The sequence below is a fragment of the Crocodylus porosus genome, unplaced genomic scaffold (assembly GCF_001723895.1).
Source record: "Crocodylus porosus isolate Cpor-Errol unplaced genomic scaffold, CroPor_comp1, whole genome shotgun sequence".
In the NCBI taxonomy this organism is placed as follows: domain Eukaryota; kingdom Metazoa; phylum Chordata; order Crocodylia; family Crocodylidae; genus Crocodylus; species Crocodylus porosus.
The window spans coordinates 105755155-105772941 of record NW_017728906.1 but is presented as its reverse complement, the minus strand read 5'-3'; the positions used below and the strand labels follow the sequence as shown (position 1 = coordinate 105772941).

Below are 17787 nucleotides of genomic sequence, written 5' to 3'. Positions count from 1 at the left end.
TGCTACCCCTGCATCTAAGGATTTGGTGACCTGGTCATAGAAGGCCACCAGGTTGGTCTGACAGGACCTGCCTCTAATAAACCCATGTTGGTTGCCCCTAAATATAATCTCCCCTGTTGGCCCCTTGTGGACATGTGCCAAGATAATTCTCTCAAAAAACTTACCTAGGATCAAGGTAAGACTAACCGGCCTATAGTTTCCCGGGTCCTCCTTCCTCCCCTTTTTGAAAATGGGAACCACACTGGCCCTCTTCCAGTCCTTTGGCACCATACCAGAGCACCACGAGTGCTCGTAAAGCCATGCCAGGGGTCCTGCAATGACCTCAGCTAATTCCCTCAGTACTCTAGGGTGGAGATCGTCCAGACCAGCTGATTTGAATACATCCAGTTCCTCTAGAAGTTCCCTAACTAGTTCCTCACTAACCCTTGGCCTAAGTGCACCTCCCCTGGGGTCTAAGCGGGGCCCAGAGTGGGTGTGGCTGTTCTGGTCCCTGCTCAGGAAAATGGAGTTAAAGAAATCGTTAAATAGGTTAGCTTTGTCATCTGGTGTGATGACCAAATTTCCAAGCATGTCCTGCAGGGGCCCCACGTTACCTGGAACCTTCTTTTTGCCCCCTATGTATTTAAAAAAGGACTTATTGTCCTTGATCTGGGAAGCTAGTCCCAGTTTCATCTCCACCTTGGCCTTCCTGACTGCCCCCCTGCATCCCTGAGTAACCGCAGTAAAATCCTCCCTGGTGATGGCCCCTCCCTTCCATTGGTTGTGCGCCTCCCTTTTAGCTAGGAGACATTCCTGGATGCTTTTGGTGAGCCATTGGGGCTGTTGTGCTCTCCTGCCCCCTTTGATCTCTGTTGGGATTATTTCCCTTTGGGCTTGGAGGATTGTCTCCTTAAGGAGTGACCACTCTTCTTGGACACCTGGCTCCCCTCCCTTCTGGGACCTCGGTGCCTCCCTGCCTATTCTCCTTAGCTCATTGAAGCCCCCCCTCCTGAATCTAGGGCTGCTGCCTTGCTGTAGGCCTTTGCCACCTTGCGCTGGATGGTGAATTCCAGCAAGCGATGATCGCTGTTGCCCTGGTGGTCAAGAACCTGCAGCCCCCTCACCAGGTTCTCGCCAGTGGCCAGCACCAGGTCCAACAAGGCGTCTCCCTTGGTGGGGCTGTGGACCTCCTGAGTTAGATGGAGATCCTGCATTCTGGCTAGGAACCTACGTGAGCAGTCAGACCTGGCTGACTGCTCTTCCCAGCAGATGTCTGGAAAGTTCAGGTCACCCATGATGACCACGTCCTTTGACGTAACTACCTCCATGAGCTGACTTAAGAATTCCTGGTCTAGCTCTTCCCCTTGGTTGGGTGGTCTGTAGTAGACCCCTACCGTTAAGTCTCTTTCCCCTCGACTGCCTTGCATTCTAACCCAGAGCACTTCAGAGTGCCCCCTCCTCTGACTCTTTGATAATTGATGAGGATGTGTATTCCTCCTTACTGTAGATTGCCACGCCCCCACCTTTCCTCGCTGTCCTATCCCTCCTGTACAGCCTATAGCCCTTGATATTCACCACCCAGTCATGCGTTGGGTCCCACCACATTTCAGTGAGCCCCACTATGTCTGGGTTGGTGTCAGCTAGCAGGAGGGTAAGTTCCTCTTGCTTGTTTCCCATACTATGAGCATTTGTATAGAAGCATTTGAGGCCTCCTGAGGATGTGTGCACTGGCCCCCTACTTTCAGCATTGCCCTGGCCTCTGTTGCTTACCTGGTGTATATGTTCCGCTCGTCGGTCTAGGTTGGGCTGTACTTGTGGGTGCTGCTTGGTTTAGCGGTCCAAGGCTTCCTCTGCCCTCATCTTCCCCTTCCCCCAACGAGCCTAGTTTAAAGCCCACCGGAGGAGATCCACCAACCTAGAAGAAAACACGCCTACCTTTAGGGGAAAGGTGGAGCCCATCCCATCTGAACATGTCTCTTATCATGATGTGCGGGTCGTTGTTGAGGAAGCCAAAGCCCATCTTGAGGTACCATTCCCAAAGCCGCCAGTTGGTCTTTGCGATGCATGTCGCATGCCATCTTCCATGTCCGCTCACTTATAGCACAGAAGAGAAAACCACCTGTGCACCTACCTCTTTCAGCACGCCCCCCAGAGCGTGGTAGTGCGCCATCAGGTGATCAGGGCTTCTGGCCACATCATTAGTACCCACATGGATTAGGACCATGGGGTAGTAATCGGTGGGCTGGATCATGGCCTGGATCATCCCCTTTACATCCTGAATCTTTGCTTTGGGTAGGTAGTAGACCTCGTGTGTCAAGGGCTCCTGGCGACAGATGGGGCCCTCTGTACCGCTCAGGATGGAGTTGCCTATGACGATCACTTGATGCTTTTTCCTCCGGGACTGCTTAGCTCCTTCGACCTGCTCGGGTCGTGGAGAGCGTGGAGTTGCCTCCTTTCCGGTTGTCCTCCTCTCCTTCCTTCTCCTTCAGAGTTGCCAGGGCCTCGTACCTGTTATCCAGCTGGACTGGAGGAAGTGGTACTGTTGTGTTGCAAGCAGCCCTGGTTCTGGAGGTGACCATTTGCCACTCTGCAGTGGAGAGGGCACTTCCCGAGGTGCTTCTTCCTTGGTTGTGTGGCCCTGCAGGGAAGGGAAATAGCTGTCAATTTTGTCCTCCACCTCCCTGATTCCCCTCAGCCTGCTGACCTCCTCCTGGAGCTCCTTTACCTGCTCCTCCAGGGCCCTAAGGCAGGCGCCTGCAGGACAGATGTTGGGGTCCCCAAACCCTGCCCCCCCCGGGCCTTGCTGGGTAAGTCCCATAGGCCAGGGGGTGGGAGGACATCAGCCCCCCCGTTGCTCTGTCTGGGTGGAGGCCTCAGACAAGCCCCGGGTAGGCTGTGTCCCCCTGGCAGGGGGCCTGGCAGCACTCTGTGTCGACACCATTGTAGGAGTTGCTGCTTATTTAGTGCTTAGTGCAGTGCTTTCACCCTGCCCTAGCAGGAGTCTCCCTCCTAGCCCTTCCTACTCGCCCGCTGGCACAAATGCCGATGCAAATGCTGGCGCGCTCTGTTCACGCGGCGCGGCTCAGGAGCGCGGCTCCCTACCAGCTCAGCTAAGAGGGATCTGGGGGGCTTCCCCTCCAGATCCAGCTCAGCTGCGTCCGGTCCTTCTGCCCACTTACCTTAGGGAGATCAGCTGCTGCCGCCCCTGCTGCTGGCTCCGCTGCTGCTGCGTCCGCCTCTGCCTCAGGTCAGGTAAGGGGGCACATATGCGTGTGGATCACTCCTCTCCTCCCTGCTCCAGGCTCCCAAGTGCTTGAACTATTTCTGTCAAACTTTTTGGATGGCTAGATGTCTGTTACTATCGTTGTGTCAAGGTAAGGTATACTGAAGTGAACACAACAGTGACATGCAACATGTTTAGGGTTTTATTTGTTTTGGCTTTGGTAAAAACTTTGTGATAAATTGAGTCTCTGAAAGAGAAGGAAATGGATTGGACAAGATACATTTTGGGAAAAGGTATCAAGAGCATAATTTTTTCCCCTTTGTGGTAGGACACTGTTAGTGCCTGCCACTTTAAGGGCTGAGCCAAACAGTCAGTAGGTGCTTGATTACGGTGACTATTTTAGAACTCTGCCCACCTATATAAACAGAGCAGTTTGCAGCTGGCAGGCCAGGTACGAAACATTTTGGAGTTAAGGGCAGGACCTTAAGGAGATGGTTTGGAGGCCCCTGGTCCTGGGCTTGACCTAAAACTGTACCCTGCCGGGAGTGGGTGGTTTGGTGGGGCTCCCAATGGCATGGGAGCCCCCAGGAAATACCAGGCCAGTTACTACCCCGGTGAAAGGTGGGTCAGGATGCCTTAACCCCCTAGCCCCGACAACACTGTGAGTGCAAGGGGGCCAGGCACGGCTACAGCCACCTGAGCCCCCACTGGGGAGGGAAGCCCCATGGCCCCAGTGAGGGGGTGGAGATGTGGAGCTCCAGTGAAGGTGGAAACCAGAGGGCTGAAGCCCAGTATGTGTGTGTGAATGTGTATAGAGTTGCCTTGGGTGGGGCTGGAGCAAACTTGGCTCCAGTGGCAATTGGCCACTACCCCAGTGAGGGTCACGGGAGAGGCCCAAAAGATGGTACTTCTGCCACCCAAGGTGTGTGCTAGGTAAAGCCTGTGGCTGAAGGGGGCCACTTCGAGAGGGAGCAAGGTGGTACAAGTTGTCGATGCGTGAAAGAGACCCTGTGAGAGGGGATGGAGCGCGAGAGGCCCTAGTGAGAGGAGGGAGGTATGAATGTGTGCGTGTCTGAGGCCTGACAATGGACAGTGGATTAAGCTTGGTCCAGCCATAGGCCAGGAACATTATGTTACCTGGATGCCATTTGTGAGGCTTGGGCTGCGGTGTAGGGGAGGAACAAAGTCACAAATAACACCCCCTGGCAGTGGAGCAAGAATGGGCAGCCTCCTGTCTTATTAGAACCAATTAAGAAACAACAAGGCTTGTTAAGCAAGGAGGCGGGCAGTTGGCCCAAAAACAGGTGGGTGGACTGGCCCTGAGAAAACCCCCTGTTACACCCTTGGAGTTGGAGAGACAGTTTTCAGCCCAAATGGGAGCTAGCTTGTCTCCAATTTTTACTGGCAACAGAACTAGGAATGAGGATTTTTTTTTTCTTCCCTTCCTCTGTCGGGAAGTTGCAGCTACTTGTTTCTTTCTTCTGCCTTACCAGAGTAGAAGAAGGTGGGGAGGTGGAAATGCATTTGAAATACAGAGGAAATCCTGTGGTTTGCTTTAAAAAGACTGTGCTAAACAACACCAAACAAATGATAGTTTCAGCTATTGTTTGCAGTTTGGCTTAATGATGGTGACCTATGTCATTTTTTGTCTGAAGAAAAATAGCAAGTTATTTTCAACAGGCCATGCCAAAGTCAATATTTGCACTATGTTAACAGGGGTTTTGTATTGGTAAATGCTGAAAATCTATCTACTGTCTTTTTTTAGGATCTGATATATCTGCATGAAAGAAGTAACTAATCTCTTTCATCTTGGTCCTCATAGAATTAACTGTATTTGGGTCTGATGACCAGGGATCCTAGTTTTTCCTGATATAAAAAATCGCAAAATCTCTGATTAAAACCCCCAAAATCTGTGATTAAAATGAAAGCCTCCCCTGCCTCCCACACACACAGCTGCCCCGGCCCTGCTGGTGCCCCTTGCCTCCCATGCACAGCCTCTTGCCATCCCCAGCCCTATTGGAGGGGGTCCCAGCTGCCAGGGTTACAGGGCCAGGGACCCGTGTCTGCAGTCCCCTGCCTGTGGAAGGAGGTGGTGTCTGCTGTAGTGGAGCAAAGCACAGAGCCTGGCTCCCCCTCCTGTTACCTGCTGCATGCTCGGGCAGGGCATCTCCATGCTGCTACATGCATTCCCCAGGGGCAACAGGGGATCCGTGCCCTCCAGATCTGTGCATGGGATGGGGGTGGGCTACCCACTGCGGGCTTGGACTCCCACCCTGCTGCACTCCCCCGGGTCCTCCGCAGTTCAGTGGGTGCGACCCAGCACTGCAGGAAACAGTGAGGTAGCCTCCCCTCACCCCGAACACTGGTCTGGGGAGCCTGGGTCCCCCTGCCACCCTGGGAATACATGCAGCAATGGGGAGTCCTACTCCCCTGCCCCCCATACAAGCCACTCATGGTCCCGTCCTTCTCCCTGCCGAGGCCCTGTGGCCATGCATTTTGCCCCAGTCCTGCCCAACTAACTCCCTCCCTCCCTCCCTCTTTTCCTGTGGGAGCCTCAGTTTCCTCCCCTGCCCCTTACCTGTAGGAGCTGCTCTCCAGGCTGCTTGGTGGCCACATGTGTGGGGCACCCCCTGCCTGACCACCCTCCTCCTGCTCCTTCCCAGCCTCTTGCAGGCTGGAACTCTGCCAGCCTGCAGAGAGCTCTTTGCAAAAGTGGTCTGTGGGTTTTAGTGAAATGAGAAATCCACATTTTCCTCCTGTAAAGGGGAAAGTCCGTAGAATCATAGAATCAATGAGTCGGAAGTGACCTAGACCGATCATCGAGTCTGACCCCCTGCTATGGGCAGGCAGGAGCACTGGTGGGAGGGGTCATAAAATCCCAGCCAGATACCTATCCAGTCTCCTCTTGAAGATTTCCAGGGAAGGTGAGAGCACCACCTCTCTGGGAAGCCTATTCCAGGCTCTGGCCACCCTAACTGTGAAGTAGTTCTTCCTAATATCTAACCTAAACCTATCCTCCCTCAGCTTGTGGCCATTGTTCCTGGTGACTCCAAGAGGGGCCCTGGTGAACAGACTTTCCCCGAGTCCCTGCTTCTGGCCCCTGATAAGGTTGTAGGCAGCCACAAGATACCCCCTCAGTCTCCTCTTGCGGAGACGGAAGAGGTTCAGGTCCCTCAGCTTCTTCTCATAGGGCTGGCCATAGAGGCCCCCAGCCATATGAGTGGCCCTCCTCTGGACCCTCTCCAGGTTCCCCACGTCCCTCTTGAAGTGCGGTGCCCAGAACTGGACACAGTACTCCAGCTGTGGCCTGACCAGTGCCTCATAGAGGGGGAGCAAGACCTCTCTGGACCTGTTAGTGATGCCCCTGTTGACGCATGACAGGGTGCGGTTGGCTCTGCCTATTGCTTCGTCGCATTGGCAACTCATATTCATCCTGGAGTCAGTCATGACTCCAAGATCTCTCCTCTTCTCCATTGGTTTTCTCCATTTTCCCATGAAGAATGAGAAACCCAGATCCCTGCTGATGACAGATTGCCTTCCTGCTTTCCCCTCTCTCCTCCAAATTACATGGCACTGCTAGGTATCTAACCTCCAGGTACCTAACTTGTACCTAATTTTGGGGGAAGGTTCTCAAAGGAGAAAGCAGGAGGAATAATAATTTGCCCTTTCAGCTCCTGTGGGCATGTCTACACAAGATACTGACTGCAGTAGCCTGATACTACTGTGTAGTAGCATTGCATGCCAAAAAAACCATGACCCAATGCTACTGCACAGTAGTATTAAGCTACTGCTCAGTAACATTACAAAAAGGCATTTGTTGGCACCACTGCACAGTAACTTGGGTTGCTGTGCATTTATTTAGTACTTGTATGAACAAGTACTAAATAAACGTGCAGTGACCATTTTGCAGTAGCGCCTCATGTTGACACGGCTCATATCAACCAAATCCTTGTAATAAACATGGTTGCTTTACAGAGTGTCTAGTATCTGTGTGACTGAAGTCTATTGGAATAAATAGGATGCTTAAGTTCAATGACTTCACAGATAAGGTTTTGAAACAGTTAATTACGGCGCATGCAGGAGGAGTGAGCGTTTTTAACTTACCTGTATAATGGACTGAATTTTATTTAAGGAAAAGCTATTGATGGAACTACTTAATAACAGTTAGTTCAGCAGGACTCCACAGGAACAGAGCTTTAAAGACAAGAGACAAATAACAAGGTATTTAAAAATGTGAAAAGTAAGAATCTAGTAAAATAATTAGGTGGTTTATTAGACTACCAGGAAATCTGCAAGCTGTCTCTAGGAACTTTGAACTACTGCTGATGAAAGGAATTTGTGGACCTGGGATGTGTGTATGAAAACAAGCCTGTTTAGCATTGATTTTCTTCATTTTTTGGCCTGATATTATTTTAAGCTCACTGTTTCTATTGTAATGAAAAATAAGTGCATTTTTTTTGTTAAGTCACTAATGTGTTGAGACACTTTCATCCTTAACTATGAAGAGTGATTCTGGGGTGGGCTTTTATGGGGGAAGTATTTTACAAAGAAACCACTTAATTGGTTTGCAACATCAAGTGATTTCTTTGAAGAGGGTCTTTAACCAAGGACCACAAAGCCATACCTTGCACATGTGCAAATACAAACGGCAATGATTGGCTAGGCTGAAGGTTATGCAGACCAAGAGCTGAATATGAGTGAACAGTGTGCATGCAATTATGTCATCCCAAGTGCAGAAATTTGCACTTGTCGTTGTTGAATCTCATCTGATTGATTGTGGACCATTTCTGTAGTTTATCTAGGACATTTTGGATCCTACCCATTCATTCCAGAGTGTCTGCATGTTCACCAACTTGGTGTCATCTGCAAATTTGCTAAGTGTGTACCCTATTCTGTTACCAAATTTGCCTATCACTTTGGGGTGCACTCATTTATTAGGGGTACATTTCTGGGGTCTGTATAATTCTATCAATGTGACGCTTGTGTTACTTGTGTTTCTGTAGTGAGCTGTATCTCTCCATTCTGCAAATCCTCACCCCCAATGAAGCTACCTTGCAGGACTCGGTTCCAATGGGGCTGGGTTCCTCCAGCCACCAAATCAGTCAAATACATACACACATTGATTAATGTGACACACCTGACCAGGCCGGGTTGATCAGCATGTATAGGCTGACACCCTCATATGTTAGGAACCAGTTCATTAAGGTAACAGTAAAAATGGAGTAAGACACAAGCACACAGGTGAACAGAATACCTCTGAATCAGGCTGGGTGTCCAGCTGACACCCTCATGGGCCAGCATTCAGTTCATTAGGGGACGTCTGAGCCAAACTGGGTCAATCAGCCTGTACAAGCTGATCCCCTTATGTGTCTCAAACTCAGCACCTCCCAATCTTTTGCCCTAACTGTCCTAGTAGTGATAGCCACTTGATGAGCAAACCCCACAGTATTTTTGGGCTTTACAGGGATCTTTGGCTTAGATAAAAGAAACGTTGCTGCAGAGCAAGTGGGCAAGGGGAAGTAGACAAGGAAAAATGCACCTGGTTACCACCAGTTTGACTATAAGAGTTATTTATTGTTAAGTATGTGAAATTTATGATGGTACCAGTAATAACAGCCATGCAAGGAAAAACAGACAAAAACAATTACAATGTTACCCTGGTTCATGGTATTTGGGGAAACCTAGCTCAAGCGTAACTAATAACATTCAGGTTATGAAAGCTATGCCTAGAGAGAAAAAGAGAGAGAATGAGACCTAGAAAGAGTGAGAGCTGGGATCTCACCGTTTCAAGGCACTTGGGTGGTTTGTTGACAGGCAAAGTTCCTAACACGATCGTTGAAGGTTAAACAAGCAACCAAAAGAGACTGTCTGTTTTTCTCAATTTCCTGAGAACAACAGTGGATGGTGTCAGAGAGCTTTCTACCTCTTGAAGCGCACTGTTTGCTGCTTTACAGCTTTCTTATACCCTTAGTCCAGCCTCTTCAAAGCATTCTTTTAACTGTGTAAATGAAGAGGGTCTCAAGCTGTAATTGACAGGGAAAATCCTGTTGTAGAAACAGTTTCAATTTAAATGAATTGCCTTTTTCAGTGACAAGGGGTTATCTGGTTTGGAACATCTCAAGAAACTGATTAACAACCAGGAAAAACACAAAGTTTTAAGGAGTAACCAGACACGTAGGAGCTGGCTTGAAATTATTATGAATATATAAAATAAACTGAAAAGGATACCACATTATTTCTTCTCAGATGGCCTAGCTATGCTTGCACTGTGAAGTCAACATCAATGTTTTGTATTTTACATATTGTGAATAAGCCTCAGCTTAGCATGACTTTCAGATCTTACTGTAGTTTTTTAACATACTTAAGGGGGATTACTTGGAGTGTTCATAAACTTTGTGGGGAGGACTTCCACAGCATTTGTGGTCTGGGCTGTAACAGGCTGGATGTTGTAATGATCCTTTAACCATTGTTCAAATGTTGCCTGTAGCTCTTCTGACTCGGTGTCTTGCCTCAGCATTCCCTAACCCGGCAACCGAGTTTCAGTCAATCAAGTTTAAATAGGCCTTCCATACTGGGACCGGGGAACGTATGGCCTGAGATGCCTATTAAACTTTTCTTGTGCTTAGTTCTGGTTAGATGAGGAGTGTGTGTGTATGTGTGTGTGTGTGTGTGTGTGTAAGTCCAGCAAGCTGGGTGCCAGGGTTCCCTCAGGAACACAGATCTGACAGGTACTAGTCCTATCATCCAAATCATTAATCAGAAATTAAACAATGCTGGACCCAGAACAGATCCCTGGGGAACTGCATTTGATACTTTATCCTCATTAACCATTGGATCATTGATGACCACCCACTGAACACAGTGATCCAACCTGTTTTGTATCCACCTTACAGTACTTTCTAGTCTGTATTTTATTAGCTTGTTAATGAGAATGTCATGGGAAACAGTGTTAAAAGCCATACTAAAGTCAAGGTATATCACAGCACCTGAAGTGCTGTGTCCAGTTTTGGGCCCCACACTTCAAGGAAGATGTGGGCAGAGTCCAGTGGAGAATGACAAAAATGGATAGAGGCCTTGGATCGATGAGTTTTGAGGAGAGCCTGAAAGTACTATGGTTATATAATTTGAAGAAGAGAAGACTAAAGGGGGAATTGATAACAATCTTTAAATATCTGAAGGGTGATTTTAAAGAGGCTTTGAGAGAGTCTTTTCTCTGTGCCTGTAGGGGACTAGACTAGGAGCAATGGTAAGGAAACTTAGTTTGGAGAAAAAGGAACTTTCTGACTCTGAGGTTGGTCAAGCATTGGAATAGGCTACTTAGAGAAGTTGTAGACTTCCATTTCCATCCCTGAAAATTTTCAAGAGAAGATTATAAAGACACTTGGCTGGGATGGTTTAAGTCAGGGATGATCCTACCTGAGCAGGGGACTGGATTAGATGATCTTATGAAGTCCCTTCCATCCGTCCTTTCCTGTGATCCTAAAAGATGGAGTTCTTTGTTCAAGGAGTCAGAGAAGTAGGGCTGGAAGTGACATCTAGAAGTCACCCAGTCCAACCCCTTGCCTGTGGCAGGATGATCCCTATCCAAACCATGATATACAAAGCCATAGTTTAATAATCTATTAGAAAAAATAATACAGTAAGTCCTGACACAAGATGTAACACCCTAATCTGCCGCAGGTAAAACAACATCCTGCTGCTGCCAAGGTTAGTTAAAAAAAAAAAAAAAAAAGGCTTGAGAGATTCCAGGAAGAGCTCCCCAACCTCACTGATCCCCCTCTACAGAGGAAAGCAGAAACCCACACCTCATTTAACCATGGAGTCAAATTGCTTCCTGGCTCCAAATATGACAGTTGGTCTGACCCTTAGTGGAGGAACAAGACCCTCTAGCCTGAAACCTCTGGGCTTAAGTCCCAGCAGGGGCAATGGTACATCCCAGTCAAAATCCCCAGCTTTGGCTGCAACACCTTTCTGAGGAAGGCTTAAAAAACACTCTAACACGTGTAGCAGCAGGAGGGGAAAAAATTCCCTCCTGGTCCCACATGGCAACCAAGAAAGCCCCATTTTAAGAACTGGGCTCCCTAGCAGAGAGGGAAGGGTGAAATCCTGGGTGTTGGGGTACAGAGGAACAGGTAACTGTAACAAGATTTGATTTACCATTCTAACTTAAGAACTCTAAAATACCCCTTTTCTAAAGGCTTGGCACTAGAAATAGAGACTAATTCCAAGGGTGGAGACCAAGCACATCCCTTGCCAGGTGTGATAGAAACAATCCAATTAAAATAGCTTAAACAGAGTGGAAGGTATCTACATAACAATTACGATATAGTGAAAACAAAGCAGTGTGGCTTTCCTTAAAAATCATGTCTCCAACTTTTTTTCTCTCAGAATCTGTAGAAAAACGTAGTTGAATTTACAAAATAAAAAATAAAACTTGATAAAGTCAATGGTATGGCTATTTAGAAAGAACAATAAATAACCATGGGTGAAAAGTAGAGCTGAGATAATTGTGAAATTAGCAAGGAGACAGAAAACAGTGGGACTAAATAGTCTATTTTTCACCATATTAACCATTTTACACCAATAAACTATATGCTGACAATTGCTACTAAATATATTAGTTATCTGGAAAAGGAAGTAAACACTGAAGTAGCAGAATATGAAGATAACAAATTTATTTAGAGTAGATTGAAGAATTTAATCAAGGTTAATTAAATCTGCATATTCAAATGAAACATACTGAGAAAAAGGCAAAGTGACATGTAATAGAAAAATTAAGTGAACCACTCATATTAGAGCCCTAAAGTAACTGTTGTATTTTCTCACATAGAGTGCACACCTTTTTCCCCTAACTCAACCCCCCTAAAACTGAGGTGTATGTATTAAAAGGGAAACCTTTTTTTTTTCCCTAAGATAAAATCACCCTGCAACAGCTCTAGTAGTACTGTTTGGGCATCTGAGGGAGTCAGTGGCTCATTAATGGCTCACTGAGTAAATGGCCTATTATTCTTCACTTCACAGCTGTGAATCATTTCTGTTTTTTAATGATCAACCCATTAATCAAGCTAACCCTTCTTTGGGCAGTTTTCCTGTCTACCAGGGCTCCTGGTCTCTTCTGGTTCACAACTCTTTAACTCTTTTCAAGATCATAGGTCCACCCATAGAGGTCAGTCTTCAGCAGCAAGTAGGGTTTTAGTTAAGCTGGAAGGGGAAGGTGAATCATCTGAAGACTAGGCTCTATCCCTTCTCTCTGTAGCCACATCTCTAGAAAAAAAGTTCTTCATAATGACTTCAAAAACTTCATTCATATTATATGGTTATGTTATATGTGAGAAAATACAGTATAATGACACCTGTGTGTCCAGTAGACACTGTACAAGGGAGTACTGAAATAACCATACAAGTCTGCATTGGAAAATGGATAGCAGGTGTTTCACAGTATGTTGGGCCTCCAGTAGGTTCATTGAGGGTTTGTTTTGGAAGGTGTGTGGGGGGAGGGGGGACAGGCAGGGAATTTCCAGTGTTCCCAGCATTCTTTTATTTATGGGGAAATAAAATAGTAATTGGAGATGCTACACCTGTGGTGTGAGTGTGCAACACTTGCTATAGAGTTGAATAAAGAGTAGTGAAACAGTGTATGTGAGAGATGAGGAGATAGTGGAGCATTTCTTATAAATTTGAGAGCTGAGGAAATTGGGAAACAAGATGACGTGACTGTAAAAGATTTTCTTTGGTGGGAACTGAAATGGCCACTTTTCAAATTCCTGATCGCAGCCCTCACTAGTTCAGCCTTCCTGCTTCCTTCCAAGCATGTCTCTATTAGAAAGTTTCAAATAAAACCTAATTATGAAGAGTAGGAAAGCATTTTGTTGGAGGAAGAAGAAAGTAGACAATCCTGCAGCAGGATTGTTTAATTGGAGCCAATATGCTTTACTTGGATTATAAACTTCATGTACCTCTGTACCAATTCAGCTAAATTTTGTCTAATTTTTAAACAGGTTTTGGGGTACCATTTTTTAAAATACATGTGTGCTGTATAGAAAGTTTATGAATTTAGGCAGTTATGTAGGGTTATAAGTGAAGCTGGTAGGTTCTATCTATATAGGATGGAAGGTCCAAGTTACAGCCAAGAGGCAGGGATTTTTATGGTAATTTTTACTGAGTTAACTGTATATTTGGGAGGGCTGTTGACAAGCTTTTGGATGCAGACCTGAAGAAGGGACTTGATGCCTGAAAACTTGTCCAGCAACTCTTCCAACTCTGCAGCTGGTCCAGTAAAAGATAAAACATCTCAGATAAAGCATCTCAGAGGTTTTGTGGACCATCAAGACTGCACCATTGTAGCCCTAGTACAACACCTAAGTTATATAAACACTTATGCTTTAGGGAAGAGGTGGACAAAATATGGCCCATGGGCTGGATCTGGCCTGTCAACTGATTGGATCTGGCGCATGGCTGCCCCCATGGCAGTTCACATGGGGCCGAGCCCCACTGACAGCAGCCTGTGTTGCACTCCTGGCTATAGCTGTCCTGTGCCTGCCAGACAGCACTGCCCTGGCCCTGCCTTCAGGCAGCATGCATAGCTTCCTGGTGGGGCTGCTGCTGCAGTTGCCCAGGTACTGTTTGGCTTCCCCTCCTCCAGTGGCTCTTCCTCGTCCTTCTCCTGCCCCTTCTGTGCCACTTAAGGTAGGGCGGGGGGGAGAGGGGGAGCTGCAGCTGGGTGATGCCTGCCCCAGTACACAGGGCTGCAGCTCCCAGACAGCTTCCACCTTCTCTGCCTACCCAGTGCAATGAGCAGCCACGTGCAGCCAGCTAAATGGGTGGAGGGCTGCTGGGAGCTGGAGCCAGAGCTGGAGTCTGATGTGTCGGGGCAGGAGCTGTCTGGCTGTAGCTTCCCCCTGACACATGGGGCTGGGCATGTGGTACCTGGAGCATGTCCCCACAGCTGCTGTTGATTCCCCATGCTACCCACTGTCTAGAGCAGCACAGCAGAAAAAGGAGGAGGTAGCAGGTAGAGGAGCCAAGCTGTACCAGGCAGCTGTGGCAGCAGCCCCACTGGGAAGGTGCATGTGGTGACTGGGGCAGGCCCAGGGTGGTGCTGTCTGTCGAGCCCAGGCCAGGCGTGGGAGGGAGAATGGTATGGGCTGCTTGGGGTGGGAGCAGGTGGAGCTTGACCCCACGTGCAAGCCAGATGTGGGGAAGGTGGACCTGCACCACTGGGGTGAGTTCTGCTGCACCTGCCCCCTGCCCCCCCAAACCCTGGCCAGCTCCTGGGACCTAATGTGTGGGTAGTCTTCCCCCCACACTCCCGCCCACACTTCTCCCACACATAGCGCACACTCTCCCACCCCCACCACCCCACACATCCCCCCCCACCTTCCCACAGTATACAAGAGCAAGACTTTATTTTGAGCTATTATGCACTTAAACGTAAATCAGGAGAAAAAATATTTTTTGAAATAAAATTAAAATATGATGTTTGATTTTTAGTATGTGATTTGTTTTTATCTATAATTTGTTAAAAATTGTATCTTCTGAAAGATTTTATGTGTGCAACCCTTCACAGCTCACCAAAACTTAAGTGGCCCACCAGCCTAAATAATTGCTTACCTCTGCTTTAAGGCATAAATTAATCAGTAATTATTTGCAGTTAGGAGGAAAATACTATTGAGGGGTGTGTCTGCATGAGATGTTTACTGTAGATTTGCCTAATTAGCTCCACAGTAAATATCTCAGCATCTACATATGTCTTTATTAGAGTGCAGTAAACTAATAAATTCCACCACTTGTTTGGTTGGTACTTGTAAATGCAAGTACTGTCCTGCAGCAGAATATTTAATGCATAACAACGCACATGTAGATGCTAATTGGGCTGGCTGGGGCACAAGGGTGCTGCTTGCTGGCTAGCTCTGCCGTAGCTAGCTCTTCTGCAGCACATTGTGGGGGGGAAGGTAAAAGTATTGTATTGTTTATACTAGCGTACATTATAGCAGATAAAACCAAACCAAACCTCTAAAAGAATCCCTTTTATTAGTGAGATTCTAAAAGAATCCCTTTAATTGGGGTCAGTTCATTGGCCATATTTGGAGTTAAGAAAGAATTTTACCCTACGATCAGATTGGTATTGGCTGTGGGGGTTTTTGCCCCTCTCTGAAGTGGAATCTCTTACGTGCATATTAACAGCTTTTTACAGATGAAGGATGTTGGCCTCTGTGGTCCCAGCGTTTTACTTGTGCAGGTTTGATTGTTATGTTTTGTCTTGTGTCAGGGTTAATGGTAATGTAACTAAAAGGTTAGATGGATTGTATCGGATGGTTTGGATAGGGATGATCCTGTGTCAGGGCAGGGGATTGGACCAGATGGCTCCCAGATCATCCCATTCTGACAGGCCTTCATCATTTTCTTGCAACAACAATTCTTCCAGGTTTCAGTTTGCTGGCTCCTTGCTCTTTTCTGAGGCTTTGGAATGGCTCACGGGTCTAATCCCCACACCTTGCAACGTGGCTACTTGGTTTTCCTTCTGATCTTCTTTTCAGATGCTTAGAAATAAATAGTTTGCTCCAATCCTGCTCTCTCCTCAAATTCCTCAATAGGACTATTCTAAACAAAGGATACGTGCCATCAAAGATTACTTTCAGCAGTCTTTGCGGTTTCTCCTCATATCCTCAGTTTGTAATGTTCTCCTGCTGCTTTTTGTTATCACTGTGTGAAATTCACTCTGTACTTCTTTTTTCCTAAAAGTTCTGCCAAGAGCTGTGGCTGCATAGATGGAAGAAACGGAGAAAATTGTATAGCCCAAACTTCTAAGGAAGAAGGTCTCACAGGTTAGAACTAGTTGAGGTAAAGTTCTGAAAAAAAGCAATAGCAAGTATTTTTCATGAAATATGTACAGTCTAGGAGGCGCACACACTTCTCATTTTTGGTTATTACTAGGCAATAACACCTTGTGAAGAAAGACATTTTTACAATTGGATATTCACGGCCTTCTGAGAATAATTTCAGAATACAAACCACTTCTCAGTGTTAGTGCAGTGAGATTATACCACCTTACCAAGGTGATAACTCATCCAGGAAAGGCTCCTTAGGTTTAGAATATAAATTTATAACTGAGCATTTATGAGAATAATTTTTCTAAAGATGTGGATTCAAGGCCACATGAAGCTTGAACATAGTTATCATAGGCAAAATAGATTGCAATACTTGTTTTTACTAGTAACAAAAATGATTACTCATTAACATTTGCTGTAATTATAATTCTGATTACTGGCAACTTGATTTATGCTCCACAGCATAGGAAAGGATGATTAAAGTTGATATATCTTAAATGCATGAAGTTAGTTGAACAAAAAACATGTTCTTCCATTAAACTCTCATGGCTTGAGTTTTTCCTCTCATTTTTATTTATGAAAACATGGGATTAGTCCTGATTCTCAACCATGTGAGAGGTGAATTAGGAATTGAGTTTATTGACATAGCGAGTTTTCAATCCAGAGTGTTCAGAGGAAGTTAGAGTGAGCAGTGCCTAGTTCTCATAACATTAGTTTTGTTTTTTAGCATTGATACTCTAGTCACAGTATGTCATTGTTCTGCTTTGTAGACATAGCGGGTGCGTCAACACATGCAAGCATGTGTGTTTGCAGCAAGTCAAATAGAAGTGGTGCAAATTTGAGCCGGGGCTTTTGCCTCAGCGCGCGTGCTCAGACGTGCACTTTGTTGTGGAGCAAATTGTGCCACTTGGGGCAAAATAACCCTGGCTCCTCCCGGATCTGCGGCCAGGAGGAGCTAGAGCCTGGAGCCAGCACCTGTGCTGTCCCCAGCAGTATAAAAAGCTGTCCTGTCCTGGCCCCAGCAGTACAAAAACCTGCCCTGGCAAGCAGCTCAGGGCTACTCGCTCTCCGGAACTTCTGGGGCTCAGCCACTTGGTACCTGGGGACACTACTCCTTGTACCAGCTGGACTGCTGCAGTAGCATCCCAAATCCATTTTAAAAATATCCCCAAATCCATGTTTTTCCACAATTAACACAAAAGACCACTCTACACATGTGCACATGCACACGCACATATATATATATCTGGACAGAGAGAGACAGCAATCAGTCAGGCAATGCTTTATTGGTATATTTACAATGTTAAAGCAATATGGAAACCTAACAGTGTCTCTATCATCATGATAAAATAAATTCTAAATACCTATATGTGTTGATGTGAACTTCTGGTTTCCTTTGCACATGATGGGTGTGTGATGGGGGGATGTGGTATTTGCAGGAAGGGGGTGAGAAGGGGTATGGGGAAAGGCAGGTAGGTGTATGTGGAGTGATGGGGGTTGGTGTGTGAGTATGTGTGGGGCGATTGCTGTGGGGACTGGGTGTGGGGGACCTTGTTGGGGCGTTGCTCAGGAGGGGTGGGTCCCCTGGCCCCATAGGGTGCAGCCCTCCCCCACCACAGCACATGGAATGCTCCCCCACACAGGGCCCCAGCTCCCCACTGGAGGGCCACAGCCCCTATCCCCCACAGGGCCCCAGCCCCGCTGCCCAGGGTCCCAGGCACCATGAAGGACCACAGTCTACTCCTCTGCCCCAGGGTC

The 17787-nt window shown here is 47.0% G+C and overlaps 1 protein-coding gene and 1 long non-coding RNA gene across 2 annotated transcripts in view; both read left to right on the top strand.

Annotated features, from left to right (window-relative positions):
* The window catches only part of UBAC2 (UBA domain containing 2), a 144006-nt gene that overhangs the window by 30348 nt on the left and 95871 nt on the right, over positions 1 to 17787 (top strand). The window lies entirely within an intron of this gene.
* The window catches only part of LOC109306372, an 18036-nt gene continuing 9943 nt past the window's right edge, over positions 9695 to 17787 (top strand). The window contains exons 1-2 of the long non-coding RNA XR_002099962.1: positions 9695 to 9827; positions 14077 to 14081. This is a non-coding gene — a long non-coding RNA (uncharacterized LOC109306372). The remainder of the gene's footprint in view (positions 9828 to 14076; positions 14082 to 17787) is intronic.